The sequence below is a fragment of the Pinus tabuliformis genome, chromosome 5_2, assembly GCF_031772625.1.
Source record: "Pinus tabuliformis cultivar Carrire ecotype Pingquan chromosome 5_2, CPIR1, whole genome shotgun sequence".
Classification (NCBI taxonomy): domain Eukaryota; kingdom Viridiplantae; phylum Streptophyta; class Pinopsida; order Pinales; family Pinaceae; genus Pinus; species Pinus tabuliformis.
In genome coordinates, this window is record NC_142306.1 from 612,526,029 (window position 1) to 612,543,923 (window position 17,895).

A 17,895-nucleotide genomic window follows, 5' to 3' on the forward strand; every position below is an offset into this window, starting at 1 on the left:
GTGATAATTTATTATCCTTCTTAGCTTGCTTGAGGGACATTTGTTTATATGGTTGTAGCCATAGGAATACCCAGTCACCTACATCAAAACTTCTTTCACTACGATGTAGATATGCATGTTGTTTCATTTTATTCTATGCCAAATTGAGGTTATCCTTTAAGAGTTGGAGAACCTATTGTTGATGCTCGATGTGATCTTCCACTGCTTGAACCTTAGAATTTTTTCTTTAATATGATGTGATGGATGGTGGATGATATCCATAAAGTACCATAAGTGGGGTCATTGTTGCTACAGTATGGAAGGAAGTGTTATACCACCATTCAGCCAGAGGTAACCATTTGACCCATTGATTCTGTTAGCCTCCTATTGCAACAGGTGTTCATATTTCATGATTGACATTTTTACATGCCAAATATGTCATACTTTGCATACTGCAATGCTCCATATTTCTTAAAGAGGCCAAAGAAAAGGCCATGAAAGTGTGCCAGTCCAAGTGCCACTGCTGTATTCCAATTTTGATGACTTAACCATTTTTGAAGAATGTTCTGTAAAAGGGAAGTCCAAATAGCTTAATCTTGGCTTCCCTAGGTTTCAATTTCTTGTTTTAGAATGTAGAGAATTGATATCTGTCCAAACAGTTTAATCATGGCAGATTTGTAGATAGGTAGAGAATCAAAGGAGCCCAAATGCTTAATCTGGGCCCTCGGAAGAAATAAGGGTAGATTTAGATAGGAGGGCAGTCAAAAGAAAAATTGTAAAGCAGGGTCTGCAAGTCTAAGTGCACCCAAAACAAAAAGAAGAAAAAATTCTAGGTAAGTAGGCTGGGTAGGTAGTCTTTGAGGTTGCAGAATGTTGATGTATGATCAATTTTGTGTTTCAAAATGTTATATCTTTTCAGATCACATTTATGATGCAGTTTTTTCATATGGAGGAGCTCAAGCTGGATATGATTAACTCCCCCTTCTTCTTATTCCCTAAAAACACTTACTAACTTCCCCAAAGAGGTCAAGATCTGCTTGAGCCTCTTAGTTTCATCATTTCCACATCATTTGCCTTGGTGAAGATTTGCTTTACTCAAGGCATGTTCATACTTCCTCTATGAATAATTTTCCCCCCCTAACAGCCTAAGGTCCCTCACCTTAGCGCTCTCTTGTCATTTTCACATTAACTCCTAACTCTACTATATAGCTCCCTAAATCATTTCCCCTTCCCCTACTAAAACTATGTATAAAATTCCCCTATGTACATATTCCCCATCCCTGGCACTATAGCCATATGATATCAAGTTTGGGAAATGTTGAGTTCACCTGGAGCTTAGCATTAACCTTCCGTGTCCAAACCGTGGGATTAACTTGACATCTGGTTAAGTTAATAACCTTTTCTTTCCCCTTTACCCATAAAAATTTCATCATTCTCACCCCCTCTCGCTGATTGTTTAAAGTTTAGTGTTAAAAATGTTTGAATAAACATTGAATGTTACCCCCGGTGTGCAAACCATGTTTAAAACCCACTTTTTCGCCCTTATCCTATGGTTTTGCTCATAAACATTTAACCCCCGCTCATTTGTAACCCCATAACTCACATTTCCTAAGTTTTTAAACCCCCCCGCAACGCTGGATTAATATTCTAATATTCGCACGCCCGGTCCCTTATTCCTTCACCACCTTGTTTGTTCCGCCAGCCGTCCGATGCCCAGCGCCCCAGATCTATGGTGGGCGGTAACTCTTGAGCCCCGATCTGCCGATGTTTAGCGTCCGGGAGTTCGGTGGTTTTCCCGTCGTACTCCTGCCACGCGTCGCCCTCCTAGGTGTGGCGGAGCCCCCTCCTCCTAAACCGCTTCAGTGCAAAGGCGGTGCGCCCGAAACCGCCAAACCGCCCTCCCCTGGGTGACGTCAGCGCCACGTCCTCCCCCCAGTGACGTCATCCTACTGCGTCATCTACCTATGTCAGCCTCCTGCCACCATGCTGCCAACTCACCATTGCCACGTCACTGCCCCTGTGTACCGCCACGTCACTGCCGTACATGCTGACATCACCCCGCTGATGTCATCCAGCCACGTCACCGCCGTACTGGGTCCCACCCGCTGACGTCATGCTGACGTCATCACTCAAAAAGGCACGAAGGGAAAAAATCGTGCTTAGGAAGCCTGGATTCAAATTCTAAGGCAGTTTTTCAAGTGCGATTAGCGCTAATCGCGCATGGCTACGGGAAATGGGCCAAAATGGAAAGCCCCCCATCGTGCAGCCCCCAAAAAGGCCGAAAGGTGCAGAATCACCCGTTTTTCTTCGCGAAGCATTTAGAAAGGGGCAAACGCAGTTTTTGAAGCAACAGAGGGCCGAGCAGAGGCCATGAAAGATCGATGGGACAGTCTAGAGCATTCAGAAGACATTAAACGGCCCGATTCAACTGCAAAAGAGTATCAGAGGAAATATGGAGCGGCAAAGAGTATCAGTTGAATATTTTTATCGAAATCTTCATTTCCCAAGGCAGCTTAACATTGAATGGCCTCCAACAAAGTCAAATAAAGCGGTGTAAGCCCATTAAAGCTCTCAAATCATAGTTAAAGCATTTAAAGCCGCCGAACAGCAATGGATCAAAGCCCAAAGCACAGTTATTGCAGAAACACTGCACCAAGCCACCGAGGACAACACATTAACTCAGTTTTGATACGGTTGCCCTCAGCGCAACTCAAATATACTTTCTTGCATTTATTTCTGGATAGGATTAGGTTAAAGTAATCATTTTCTTTTAGACCTGTTTAGGTCAAACTGTAATAGACAATTTTGGATATTTTTCCCTATTTATACCACCCTCTAGATTGTTTTAAGGGTTGGTTGGTTGATAATCTTCATTAGAGACTCGCACTGTATACCTGACATGTTTTCTTTAATCAAAGACCGTTGAAGCTTGGAGAACTGACTGTGTGCTGTGAATTAATGTTTTGAAGAACTAAATGTGGAATTCTTGTGCTGCAACATGAATCAATAAGTGCTTCTTACCTCTGTTTTCTTTGTTATGTACTCATATCATACATATATCACCATCTAAATAGCAGAAAGAAAGATTAGCTTAGAACTTGTTTAACTGCACTCTATGCTCAATTTCTGTTGTTTATTTATGTTTTCATCTGTACTGAATTAGTAATGAATATGAATTCCCTGTGGCTCATATTTACCCTAATTCACCCATGTTTGACAGTTATCTAGGGATTCTTCACTGCTCCTAGATAGAGCTCATTCCCCTTTCCTCTGTTAAGCTGATTGAGAGATTCTTGATTGCCTCTCGTCCCTTAGCATTCATTCCATCCTTTAAACCTGAAACATTGTTTCATGTGCAGCTAGCTAGCTCCATATTTCTCCCTTGTGACCTAAAAAATGCACCAGCAGTCCTACTCCTTGACTCCATGCCCAATGGTTTGAAACCTTCATGCTATACCTGCCTCTTTACCTGAAAACATCAATCTTCCCACCAAAACTTAAACAAGACCCCCTTGAACTCAATAGCTAGCCTAAAATCATCTTCAACAAAGCTAAATCAGAAAGAGAGAGCCCTCTCTGATTGCAGGTGGGCTAGAACCTGCAGTCCAAAGATTGGTTTGTGGTTACCTTGGCCGTATCCTTTTAGGAGCAAAAGGACAACCTGAGTGATAACAGATTCCATTTATTAGATACAAAGAAACGAAGATATCCTTCCAAACATTTTTTTACTACCTTAGTTTTCCCATCAAATTGAGGATGATAAGATGAGCTATGAGATAACTGAGTACCAAGACAAGAAAAAAAAATTGTCCAAAAGGTTCCAGTGAAAATGGGATCTCTGTCACTTACAATAATATTTGGGTTTCCATGTAGATTTTGAATTGTTTCCATAAATTCAGTAGAAATTATACTTTCTTTAAATGGATGTGATAATGCACAAAAGTGTGCATACTTGGTAAGTCTGTCAACTACCACCATGATGACACTCTTTCCTTCGGACTTGGGTAAACCTGTGATAAAATCCATTGAAACATCCTCCCAACACTGGCTTGGAATGGATAAAGGTTGTAATAAACCTCGGGTCTAAATTGTTTCAACTTAATTTTGTTGGCAAACCAAATATTCCGCCACAAACTTTTGAATATACGATTTAAGGCCCTCCCAAAAAAATTCCTTCTTAACCCTATGGTAAGTTTTTAAAAATCCTAAGTGCCCTCCTAAGGGAGAGGTATGCAATTCCATAAGAATCTTTTGTTTGAGTTGGTAATTATTACATAGCTATAAGCGATCTTTGTACCATAACAAATCATTTTTCTAGCTAAATGTATCAGATGTATTGGGATCTTGTTGTAACTTTTGAATAAGTGCCCACACTTCTTCATCATTATTCCATTCATCCCTTGCTTTGTTTATCCAATCAGGTTGGATAATATAAATGGCGCAAAAAAGTGCTTCCACATCCTCATCCTTTCTTGAGAGTGCATCTGCAACAACATTTTTCTTCCCTTTTTGGTAGATGATTTCAAAGTCATAACCCAACATCTTTGTGAACCATCTTTTCTTCTCTTCTAAAGATAGTCTTTGTTCTAAAAATTATTTAAGACTATCATGATCCGTTTTTACCTTGAAGTGTCTTCCCATTAGGTAGGGTCGCAATTTCTTAAGTGCATGTAGTATTGCCAACATTTCCTTCTCATAAATAGCTTTGTGTAACTAATTTCCTTTGATTGGACAACTTTTGAAAGAAATTGATCTTTCTTCTTGCATTAAAGCAACACCAATTCCATTTCCTGAGGCATCACATTCCACAATAAAGTTTTTTGTGAAGTCCAGTGTAGCTAAGACCCGTGCTTGGCACATTGCCTCTTTAAGATGTTCAAAGGATTTTGTTGCTTCTCGAGTCCATGAAAATGCATCTTTCTTCAATAATGTTGTTAGAGGTGCTACTATTCTCCCATAATTCTTAACAAACTTGCGATAATACCATGTCAACCTGTTGAGGCTTCAGATTTCTGCTGCCCCAACATGGGGGATAACTACCCAGTCCAAACCTTAAGACAACTCCTCTTCCGTTTAAAGTGGTGGCTCTAACTGGGGATAATGGGACCAGTTTCCTAGTGTGGGTTTTAAGATGAGAGTGGGTGGTTTATGAGTTATTGCAATAGAATAATGATGATCTAAATGTTCTATTCTATTATGCAAATCCCTAACTAACTTAATCTAATATAAACCCAGACATTTCTATATGGTATGTGATCTACAAAGGTATCTGATTAACATGTGATAATAAAGATAAATCACGCATAAACAGAGATGATAACGTATAAGATAATTTCTTTGACTAAATATTTAGCCAAAGAAATTTATAAAATATATCACATATATGATGAATTATATACGAAAATCAATAATTTCATCTAGGCATCATATAATAGTGCAATTAATTCTTAATCAGAAAGGATAAATCTCACATACAATTCATGAAAGTAAAGAGTTGTCACTAATTAAATAAAAACAAAATCAATCATACAAGATAATAGTACCATATGTGTGAAGTTCTGCTCATTTGACTAATGACATGGATCAACTTCTTTCTTCAAATCAAATTATATCCCAAGAACACAATAGTGCATAAAAAAAGGAAAGCAGTGTGATATCTAAAAAAAACGATTATGTTCCATAATTTCACCAAAGCATTCACAAACTTACAATAGTGCATTCTTTGCAAAAAATTTTGATAAAATTCTGGACCCTTCTCTAAATGCATGAGAAGGGTATAAATACTATTCTAAATAATGTGCAAAAATAGATTATACAAAATTTGAGGAGGTTTCAAACAACCTTCCTCCTAACTAGTTAACTAACTCTAAAAATAAACAGTGGCTTGATGAGCAAAACTAAGAAGATGATTTGCTGTCTACCAGCTTGTCCTTCAAATTGAATATATCAGTCATTGGTTTGAGTTGAAGAGGTGCCTTGAAATGTGCCTTGAGTTGTCTTGCGAAAATCGCATCGGTGAGAGGTGGCAACATTCGCTGAGTCGAATGAATTGAGTAGTTAAGGGTCATGATTTGGCTATGCGGCTTCATGCACTATTGCCAATATGAATCCCAATTGGTCTTAGCCAATTTTTAAATTGCTTGCTTTTGATCCTCTGCCTTTTCCTGCTAGCTTTTATGCAAAGCACCTAAATCAGGCATTTCTTTTAGATTGCCTTACTTTATGAGGTTAGTGGAAAACAAAGTATGGTTAACTTCCTTAATTATATTCTTTGACACCCCAGCTGCCCTTGCCACCACTAGCTCAGATTGCTTGATTCTTGCATCCCAATCCATAAAGAGAATGTCTTTGTGTGTCTCTTTTACCTCAAGCAAATTGGCTTTCCTTCCATCTTCTGTTTCCTGCCATTTGATGAACTCTGAGATTCTGGTGTTTAGACCAGTGAACTCGGTTCTCTGGTCGATCACCTTTTCTGTTAGCTGATCACTAGTAGCTAGATAAGGAGTAATACATGACATCTTTTGGCAGAAGTGTTCTTTCTGTTTCATCAGGAGGGAATTCAGTTCCGGTGCCTCTTTAACAAACTCCTTAGTAGTAGGGACATCCTTATGTCTTTCCATGGCTTGCTATAATTCTTGGAGTTGCATGTTTTTAGCTGATATATCAGCTTCATGGCTTATTTTTAGGACCTCCATGCTCAGTTGCAATTGGAAAAGTTGCTCAGCTTCTTGCCTGTTCACACTTGCCTTCTCTACTTCAAGCTACTGCTAGAGCTATGCAATCCTCTCCTACTTTTCCCTTAACAAAGTAGAGACTTCAGTAGCTTTGTCCATGGTGGATGTTACATATGCTCCTATGAACTATGACAATCTTTTCAAGTTCTCAGCTGGGTTGAAAGGAATTTCCCTCCAAACTACATCCATTGGGTCATTTCCAGGTGGGAGATCTGGTGTTTCTACCCTTTTCCTTTTCCTTTGTCTTCTTACCACAACCTTGTGGAGCGGGTTGTAGAACACATCAAGTGGTGGAATTTCGATCACCTTCAAGACAATCTCTAGTGTGGGCAAAGCATGGATAATCTCAGTCTACTGGGATGTTGTTGCCTGCTCATCCATAGGCTTGGGCTTTTCATCCATAGACTTGGGCTCTGTATCCTCCTAAACATGCAGAGGAGTTTTACACTCCACTGTTTCTTGGGTATTTGTCATTTTTGGAGTGTCTTGAAGTTTCTGATTAAACTGATCCCACTCCTACTCCAAACTACTACCTTTGACCTCTGGACTAATTTCTTTAGACGGGGTGCTCATAACGTGTTTCTTAGCTAACATCCTGCTAGACTCAGCTATATTATCTGTGTCTCGGGCCTTCCCTATATCTGGTATTTTCTTAGTATTTACCTAAGATTCTATGTGAGAACTATGTCCTTCACTATTAATAGTCACACTGGGTGTAGGCTTATCTTCAACTTTCAACAAGTTCATTGGGATTACTTCAAACCTCTCATTTCTAAATTCCCGAAACCAATCAAAAACTTTAGGACTCAGGTTCGCCTTATCCCATTCGAACGCTTGTTCGAAGGATTCAGTCGACTGTAACAAGTCTTCAAAATCATTATAATCATGGTTGTATAACTTGAGCTTTACTGTAGTAGTGATGTTATATGCCACCTTGTCTGGATTAAATTTCCTTTTCGGCAATGTATGAAGCCTAAGGGCTTCCATCTTTTCTCACTCCTTAGTAGCAGGAAAAGAAATTTCTAAAGTAAAATAACCGCACTTGATAGGAAAAGAGGGCCATAATAACTTCTTGTTGTCTTTGAGAACTTTAGTTAGGCCTTTTCCCACAGTCTGGTGGGTAATCTCTCTTGCAAATAATTTATCAGAAACATATAAAGGAAGGACATGTGGATCAGTTGTGCTACTAAAAACGCTAACGTAGGTGAACCATTCTTCAATAAAATATTTTCCAACAGTTGGTAGGTCTGTTGCAGCTTCTTGGGAAAACCTGGGGGATTTCTTATTGAAAAGTGTTTGATGCAGGGGTAGAATAACAACATGACATATTTTATAGAAGTGGGGCATACAATGTGATTCCCATATTTTCTTATGGCTGAGATGGATTGGGTAGGGGTCTTGTAAGGTCCATTTCCAACCCATGGTTGGAAATGTCGTGCAAAAATAGATGGCGTCCATAATGTAGGCACTAAAATAGAATGGAGGAAGGTTTTCTAGAGAGGAGGCTCTCTTCTGTTGATATTCAGTAATGATGGTTGCTAGGTTATCAGATAGGATGGAGGCCCAGTTCATGATGTGGGAATTAATGCAGACATCAATCAGAGGGATCCATTCTATTGGAAACTTAGTATTATTGGGTAACCCATATAATCTACATAACATAGCTATTGCATAGTTGTAGGGGTTTTCCAAAGAGGCTATAGCACACATACCTGGTTTGTCATATTTGAATTTGTTGTCCAATACTCTCCAACCCTGAATCAGCCTGAAAGGGTCTGGGTTCTTCTTTGCGAAGTTGGCCACGAATGTCTTGTCATAGATATCCTGAGGGTCAGGTATGTGGTACATTTTCTTCAATTCCTCTACTCTGAACAACCCTATGAGTTCCATTCTTGAATTCCTAAATTGCCTATATTTAATGGTGATATTTTTTATCATCCACCTAATCATATCCGTGTATGGGAGGATTTTAGCCCTTGCGCCTATCATATGAAGGAAAGAATAGGAAACATCCCTGAATTGAAGTCCCGAAGGCCTTGTTGAGTCAGTTGTTGCTCTCATGACAGTGATTTTAAGACGTTTGTCATCAAGTCTATTGTATATGACCTCCCAGGCTGTTGCGCCTCCGGCAGCATTGCAGGCTATATCATAGAAAATAGGAGCCATCTCTGTAAACTTGGATTCAACAATTCTCGGCTCGCTTTGTTTTTGCATCACCTTCCTTAATGACATGTCTTTTGTAGTTTTCCTGAAATGGACAAGATATATTAGCACAGACAGTATCAGGAAATTAAGACTAAAATATTCTCTGAAATGACTTTGGATCGTGAGAAAGGTTTAATGAGATACTCAACGTTAACTACCCATAACTTGGAAAATCATTATCTTTCCTCGGGCCACTAAATATTTATTAACCTGTCAATTCGTTCGTTTTGATATTAAAACATAATTATTTCACACGCTTTACTACTCTTAATCACACGTCGCAATCTTTAAATGGATGCAATATAGCGTTACCAAATCTATAAAGCGAAATGCGATTGCGAATATCGCAATATCGCATTTCGTAAATCGCTAATGGACATCATAAGGGCATAGTTGAATTACTTGCGAAGTTTGTGAAGTGCAATTTGCGAAATGATAAGGTGTTGTTGATCAAGATATTACAGCGGGGGATTTAATCGCTCATCGCAATTATTTAAAGGTGTTTTATGACAGTCACATGGAAAAGTGTGATTTACGATTTGCGATGAGGATTTCATCCTTAGGTCGTTTTGCAAGTTTTTTTTCTAGGTATTATCTTAGATTTAGGTATTATTATCCTAAGCCTAAAAAGTTAAAAAGTGTCCCTATTTATATCTCTATCCTTAGTTATTGTTATTCATAAATGGGGGGGTTTTTTCATAGTACAACAATTGGCGATTCTCTTGGGAGAACCAGTTATCTCTGAGTAGTTTTATGAAATTTCTAAGACTTTAAAAGTAATTAAAGTTATAGGAATAATAATTACATGAGTTATAAAGTAAACAACATCTCTCTAGAATTGTCATTACTTACTCAATCTACTTATTCATTTACTTTACTCTTGTAATGATAAAAATATAAATGTTTGTATCAGCCAATAATAAGATATAAAGTGATATAGCAAGTGCTTTCTACAGATTATTTTTTTGGTATTACTCATTTATCATAGATAGAGTCTCTGCTGCCAGCAGGTGTTCACAGCCTCGATAGGGTTATCTTTTAACCAGCAATGATTCATTGTCCCATCTGAAGCTATTTTCAAATTTCAAAATGATATTCACTTGCTTTGAATCTCACTTGGATCTTGTCCCTTTTTCCTTTTTTAATATAATCATTTCTTTTAGGTTTCTTAAAAGACATTGTCTAGGCTTGGTAACCTAATAATGACAATGCCATTCACTAGATGTAACTAAACTGAACAAGTTGGCTCTTGATGAGACCCCTTTTCTTCTTATCGATGATATCATTGGCTGTTACCATATTTTGATATGCAGTATTGGTAATAACAGTTTCATTATTTCCCTATGACCATGGTAAACAAGCTCGTAGTGAGACTTTTTATCTTCTAAGTTTTGTATATTTTAGAATTACACTCTGAAAAAGGAAAATTTTATCAGATGGGGTGAATCATTGGCTCTTTTGGGAGTTTTGGATGATAATGATAGAGTTTTTAAGATACTCATCTACAGAAAGTCCTTACTAGGTTAAAGATTCTTTTCTTGACTGATAACAAAATATTCATATTCTAAAAATATAAGAGTTTGTTCATAGAATAAATGTTTTTTAGCAAGATCAAGTTTTTCCAAAGAAATCGGGTTTACTTTAGTACTCAAATGTCCTAATTATTTCTTTTAACTCTTGTTTACTTATAGAAGTGAAAAATCATAAAGTTATCAAAGATTTTATTTTGAAAAGCCAAAAGTAAATACTACTTAACCTTTATTTTCCTAAGAATCTTAAAGGCGATATGTTACAAAATTGGAAGAGGTTATCTTCTAAGAAAAGTATTTTTTCAAAATTTGCCCATTAACGGGCAAAGAATCCTTCTTACCTGATAAGTCTTGTAAAAGAAATGTTGATTGTCCAATTTTCTCAATGATTTGAAAAGGGCCAAGCCATAGTCTTTGGAATTTGGTATGTTTACCTTTTTCCTTGTGTGCTTTGTCCCATTTCAAAACCAAATCACCTACTTCAAAAGTCTTCTGACTAGCAAAGGTTGTATCAAAAGAGGCTTTGACTAATTGTTGATGATGGAAGTGGGTTGCTTTGGCCTTTTCTCGATTTTCTTCAAGCTTAAGAATCTGAAAATGCCTAGCCTGGAGAGAAGAAGAAGGGTTTTCATCGATGAATTGCACTAGGGCAAGAGATGGGATTGCTATGTTTGTGGGAAGAACAACTTCTTTTCCATAAACTAAAGCAAAAGGAGAAGAACTGATAGAGGCCTTCTGTGTAATTTTGTTTGCCCATAGAGAAAATGTCAATGCTTTGTGCCAATTCCTATGATTTTGGTCAATAGTCCTTTTGATAATTTTGATGAGGTTTTTATTCATTGATTCTACTAATCCATTACCTTATGGATAATAGTTGGCTGAATATTTTAACTTGAAACCTCGTTTTAGAGCAAATTCTACCATTGCATTTCCAGAAAAGTAAGATGCATTATCAAACATTAAAGCTGAGGGTAAGCCAAATCTGGTAATTATGTACTGATCAATGAAGTCCGTAATGCTTTCTGTATTGGCTACCTTCAAGGGGATAGATTCTACCCATTTTGTAAAATAATCAGTAGCTGTAAGGATGAATCTATGCAGTTTGGAAGAGTTAGGAACAATCTCACCAATTATGTCTAGTCCCCATTGTTCGAATGGTTGTTGGATGTTTACTGGTTGCAAAGGGAATGTTGGCTTCCTTTCTCTTCCAGCTGTGATTTGACAAGTTCTACACTTTCTTGCATATTCATGTGCATCCTTAAATACCGTTGGCCAATAATATCATCCATGTAGGATTTTGTGAGCTATGGTATTTCCTCCGAAATGTCCTCCAGCTGGTCCATCATGTAATTCCTACATGACCTTTTTAGCTTCAGGTTTCTCCAAACATCTTAGCAATACTGAATCATAATTTTTTCTAAACAATACATCATTGACTAGTTCATACTGATTTGATTTCAACCTTAAGGCATGTTTCGTTTTATAATTAAGATGCATAGGAGCATATCCATTTTTCAAATAAAATTTCAAATCAGCATATTGTGATTGTGTATCATTGAGGATTACCTCTGATATTTGTACTTCATTACCTTGATCTTCTTCAGGTGGTAACTGGGAAGCTCCTGTTAGCATCCTGCAAAAACCTTGGCCCCTAACAATTTTAGCTGGTCAGATTTCTACATCATATTCTTGAAGTGCAGTAACCCAATTGGCTCTTTTCTCCCCTACTTCTCTTTGGATTAGTAATTGTCTTACTGCAGGGTAGGGTACTACTATCTTTGTATGGGCTTTAAGAAGAAAAGGTCTGAAATGTTTCAAAGTTTTAAAGACAACAAATTCTTGTTTTTCGATAGCTGAATAATTTAACTCAGCACCTTGTAAGTTAGAACTGAAAAAAGAGATGGGTGCCTCGATATTTTCATCGTTTAGCTGTGTTAAAACTACTGCATATGATGTATCAGATGAAAAAGTATATAATACAAAAGGTTTGAGAAAGTCAGGAGTTGTTAGTGAAGGAGCATTAATAATGGCTTTTTTAATCAACTCAAATGACTCCCTTTCATGTTTGCCCCATTTGAAAACTGCGTTTTTTCGTATCATTGTTTGAAGGGGTAGGATGATCTGTGAAAAATATGGAACAAATCTTTTTAAAAATTTAATTTGGCCTAGGAACATCTTTTTGTTATGTGGGAGAGGCATTTTTTCGCTCTCTTGGATTCTATACCTTCAGAAGCTTGTTCAATTCATGTTTGATTTGAATCTCAAGGTTTGGGTGAATTTTGCGAAGCTTCTATTGGACTGGCTTTTTGTTTGAAGTCATAGGTATGGTATGTTGAATTATAGAGGTATCATAGGTTTTGAGATCTGTGTAATCCCAGGAAAAGACACTTTTGTATGCTTTCAACAATCTAATGAATGATATTATTTCTTCTGATGATAGGCCAAGACCTTGGTTGACATTTTGAGTTTTTTCGGTTGACCCTAATTTTACTACTTCAAATCTCAAAGTAGAACTTTGAGTTTTGGAGTTAGTAACTTTCTTAAATCCATCCTTTAGATCATAAAGATATTCCATCTTAACTACAGACTTCGAGATTGGGTTTTGATTCTGCTCATTTTTCATTTCCAGATCATGCTCTTGTTCATCTATGATTTGTTCCTCATAGGACCCTTTAGATGTAAGGAAATTAACTATATCTGCATCGTTATTGAATACTCTCCAATTTGTTACATTATCGGGAATAGATGGCCTAAATATTAACTCTATTGAGAATCTGTCTAGACTAAAATCTTTCGAGGGTATAAGCTTGGATGCTACATTAGCAAGTAATTCAGCGCTTGCATTTTACAGTCTTGGAACTGAAGAAATGTTAAAATCAGAGAAATGAGAAGTTAGGTTATGGGCTAATGATTGATAGTGTTTAAGGTGCCCAGAGACACAATGAATTGTATTTCTTACCTGCTTCACAATTATTTTAGAATCGCCATAGACTCGAAGATATTTGACATTAAGACCAATGGCTTTATACATTCCTTGGATCAATGCTTCAAATTCAGCGATATTATTAGTGCACTGAAATTCAATTCTATAGGATATCATGGTTTTCTCTCCTTGTGGATTGATCAAAATGCATTCTGCGACTGCTTCGTCTTTAGATTTGGAACCGTCGAAATAGAGAGTCCAGAACAAATAATTATTTGAAATTTTATATACTAAATTTACACACTTGGAAGCATCTGTTTGTGAAAAAATTTCTATTTGAGACACTACGACATTATCTAAAAAGGGATACCTCTGAGCATTAAAGGATCCTAAAAATGACTCAACCGAGTAATTTCCAATGATGTTATTGGTGAAGGCAACAAGTTCATTTCTTCCCTCAAGGTTAGTGACTGTATATTTCATGAACTTTTCTTGGTCTACCTTGATTTGGTTTGGTTTACCATTATGTGGAAACCACATGTGAGACCAATCAATTGTGAAGTAACCATGCAACTTTTCAAACCAATCCCTACTTATAATTAAACCATAAAATTCAGGAATATCAGCCACTAAAATATCAATTATTTGGGAAAATTTTGGATTAGAGGAATGCCTAATTGAGACTGATGTTATTTCTCCAAGTACCTCTACTTTCTTCCCGTCTAATTGAACTATGTGTATTGCATATTTTTGAGGTGTAATTTTCAATTTGGTGCACACAACCCTTGGCATAATATTTGAAGAGGCTCCTGAATCAATCAGGAACTTATGAACATTCCTGTTGAAAATTTCATAAGTGAGAAGAAATGGAGGAATATGAGAAATAAACCTATCACCAATTAGAACTAAATCTGAAGGATCTACTTTGTTGGAAGATGATGGAGGCTTTCCCATATCGTAGGTAGCTTGAGTAACTACAGCAAATGGCAGAGGAGATACAGGAACTGCTTTTAATTCTCTTAATAAAATTTTCTATTGTTGTTTGAGTTTAGTGAGTTCATGCAATGAGATGTTTTCTCTAGTCTTTTTCATGTCTTCGACTATGTTGTATTCCACTGTATCTGAGATTACCAATGTTTTGGAAGTATTTGGGGGATCTGGAGGAATAGGATTTGTTTGACTAGTCTTAGATTTCTTAGTTACTGTTTTCTCCTTTACAGGAGTAACAATTTTTTGTTTCTGATTTGTGATAGACATGTCAGGAGAGTTTTTACTTCTAGTAGTTACTGGCATAGCTTGTGTCTCTTCTTCATTTGGGAGAATGAATTCCCACATTCCATTTAATTCAAATTCTTCTTCTATTTTTCCTTCCTCTTCAGCTGGCGAGTCTTCTTCTGCTTCTTGATCAGAATCAGCATTCGAAATGGTGTTTGGGGGTTGAGATGCAGAAGGAGGATTTCTTTTAAACGAGCAAAAAGGTTTCTTAGGGGCAAAGGATTCTACGACTTTCTTCTTGATTTTGACCATTTCATTAGACATCGTTTTTAACACTTTTTGAAGGCCTTCTAGATCGAAAGGGTCAATTGAAGCTTTGTTTTTAGAATCATCTTTAAATGTTACTTTCCTTGACTTCCTCTCGTCTGTTTGTGATATCTTTTCCAAAGCTATAATCCTTCTTTCTACAGATAGAGCTTCTTTCATGTTTTCTACAAGGATAGCCTTATTGGCTCTATCCACAAAGATTTCAATATTAGAAGGAAGAGATGATATGTACCATTCTATTTGTACATCTACTGCAGGTTTTGAGGTAGCTAGGATTTTATGTAACAACTTGTTAAATCTGGAGTTTAAGTCTATAATATTTTCATCTGAATTATCTTTTAATTTATAAATATTATTGATCAAGGATGCAATGGTCCTGACATCACCAAATGTTGCAAGAAATACTTCTTGAAAAGTATCCTAGTTCCTTATTGAACCTGCCGGAAGGGAAAAATACCAAGATCTAACAGATCCTTGGAAGGTATAAGGGAATTTTCTGATTACAACAGCTTCATGTGCAACTCCATTAAGATTCATGGATAACATAAAGTTATTTAGATGTTCTTCAACTAGGAGAGAATCGTTAGGATTGTACTTAGGCAACCATTTTTCTGGGTTTGTTGGGAGTGCATTTGGATTTGCAACCAAGACAGCACCAAGATTTGTCCAAGGTTGAGTGGGTTGATTGGCCATAACTTTAGTTGAAGACTGAGAAGATGGGAAGGTCGGTCCAAAAGTAGGTATAGATGGCAAAGAACTTACTACTGGGTTAGTACTACTAGTAGCAGTACTAATTGGAGAAGTGGATAGTTGAGAAGTCGTGGATTGAGTAGAAGTGAATGGAGAAGTGAATGGATGGAGAGGTGATGTGATCTCACTGGTATCCAATTCAGACCTTGGTGAGGTAACTTTCCTATATCGTGGAGGGATGGGGAACTCGAAAGGGGTTACTCCAAGCCTTTCACTTTGCAATCTAGTCAATACACTAGTTTGTTGTAATAAGGAAGAAACACTTTCTTCAGAAACTTCGAGCCTCTGTGGCTTCTCAGCAGAAATGGATATCTGTTCCAATTTCTGTATCAAAGAATGGACTTCAAGAGACTCGGGAGTGTAATCTGGGGAAGGTGGTTGTCTTACTACTTCAGGAGACAAGGGAGATGTTTCTACAACTTCATATTTTTGATCAGGAGATTCTGAACGAGACCTAGAGGGTGTAGAAGTTGTGGAGGGGTTTTGACTCTTATGAATGTTTTTCAATTCAACTTTAGGTTTATATGCCATTCATAATCGAATGGCCCTCCTTATAGCGCCAAAATGTTGCGGATTCAGATTTCTACTACCCCAACATGGAGGATAACCACTCGGTCTGGACCTTAAGACAACTCATTTTCTGTTTAAAGTGGTGGCTTCGACTGGGGATAATGGGACCAATTTCCTAGTGTGGGTTTTAAGATGAGAGTGGGTGGTTTATGAGTGATTTCAATATAATAATGATAATCTAAATGATCTATTCTATTATGCAAGTCTCTAACTAACTTATTCTAATATTAACCTGAGCATTTCTGTATGGTATGTGATCTACAAATATATCTTCTTAACATGTGATAATAAAGATCAATCACGCATAAGCAGAGATGATGACATATAAGATAATTTCTTTTAATAAATAGTTAGTCAAAGAAATTTATAAAATATATCGCATATATGATGAATTAAATATGAAAATCAACAATTTCAAATTTGCATCATAAAATAGTGCAATTAATGCTTAATCAGAAAGGATAAATCTCACATACAATTCATGAAAGTAAGGAGTTGTCACTAATTAAATAAAAATAGAATCAATCATACAAGATAATAGTACCATATGTGTGAAGTTCTGCTCATTTGACTAATGACATGGATCAACTTCTTTCTTCAAATCAAATTATATCCCAAGAACACAATAGTGCATCAACAAAGGTATGTAATCTGATATCTAAAAGAAATGATCATGTTCCATAATTTCCCCAAAGCATTCACAAATCTACAATAATGCATTCTTTGCAAATGTTTTTGATGAAATTTCGGACCCTTCTAAATGCATGAGAAGGGTATATACTATTCTAACTAATGTGCAAAAATAGATTATACAAAATTTGAGGAGGTTTCAAAGAACCTTCCTCCTAACTAGTTAACTAACTCTAAAAATAAACAGTGGCTTGATGAGTAGAACTAAGAAGATGATCTGTTGTCTACCAGCTTGTCCTTCAAATCACATATATCAGTCATTGGTTTCAGCTGAGGAGATGCCCCAAAATGTGTCTTGAGTTATCTTGCGAAAATCACATCGGTGAGAAGTGGCAACATCCGATGAGTCGAATAAATTGAGAAGTTAAGGGTCATGATTTGGCTATGTGGCTTCACAAGGTATTGCCAATATGAATCCCAATCGGTCTTGGTCAATTTTGCGATTGCTTTCTTTTGAGCCTCTACCTTTTCTTGCCAGCTTTTATGCAAAGCACCTAAATCGGGCATTTCTTTTAGATTGCCTTCCTTTACCAGGTTAGTGGCAAACAAAGTATGGTTCACTACCTTAATTATATTCTTTGACACCCCAGCTTCCCTTGCCACTACTAGCTCAACTTGCTTGATTCTTGCATCCCAATCCGTGAAGAGAATGTCTTTGTGTGTCTCTTCTATCTTAGGAAGATTGGCTTTCCTTCCATCTTCTGTTTCTTGCCATTCGATGAACTCTGAGATTCTGGTGTTTAGATCAGTGAACTCAGTTCTCTAGTCAATCGCCTTGTCTGTTAGCTGATCACTAGTAGCCAGATAAGGAGTAATGCGTGACATCTTTTGGCAAAAGTGTTCTTGTTGTTTCATCAGGAGGGAATTCAATTCTAGCACCTCTTTAATGAATTCCTCAGTAGTAGGGACATCTTTATATCTTTCCATGGCTCGCTGTAATTCTTGGAGTTGCATGTTTTTAGCCGATATATCG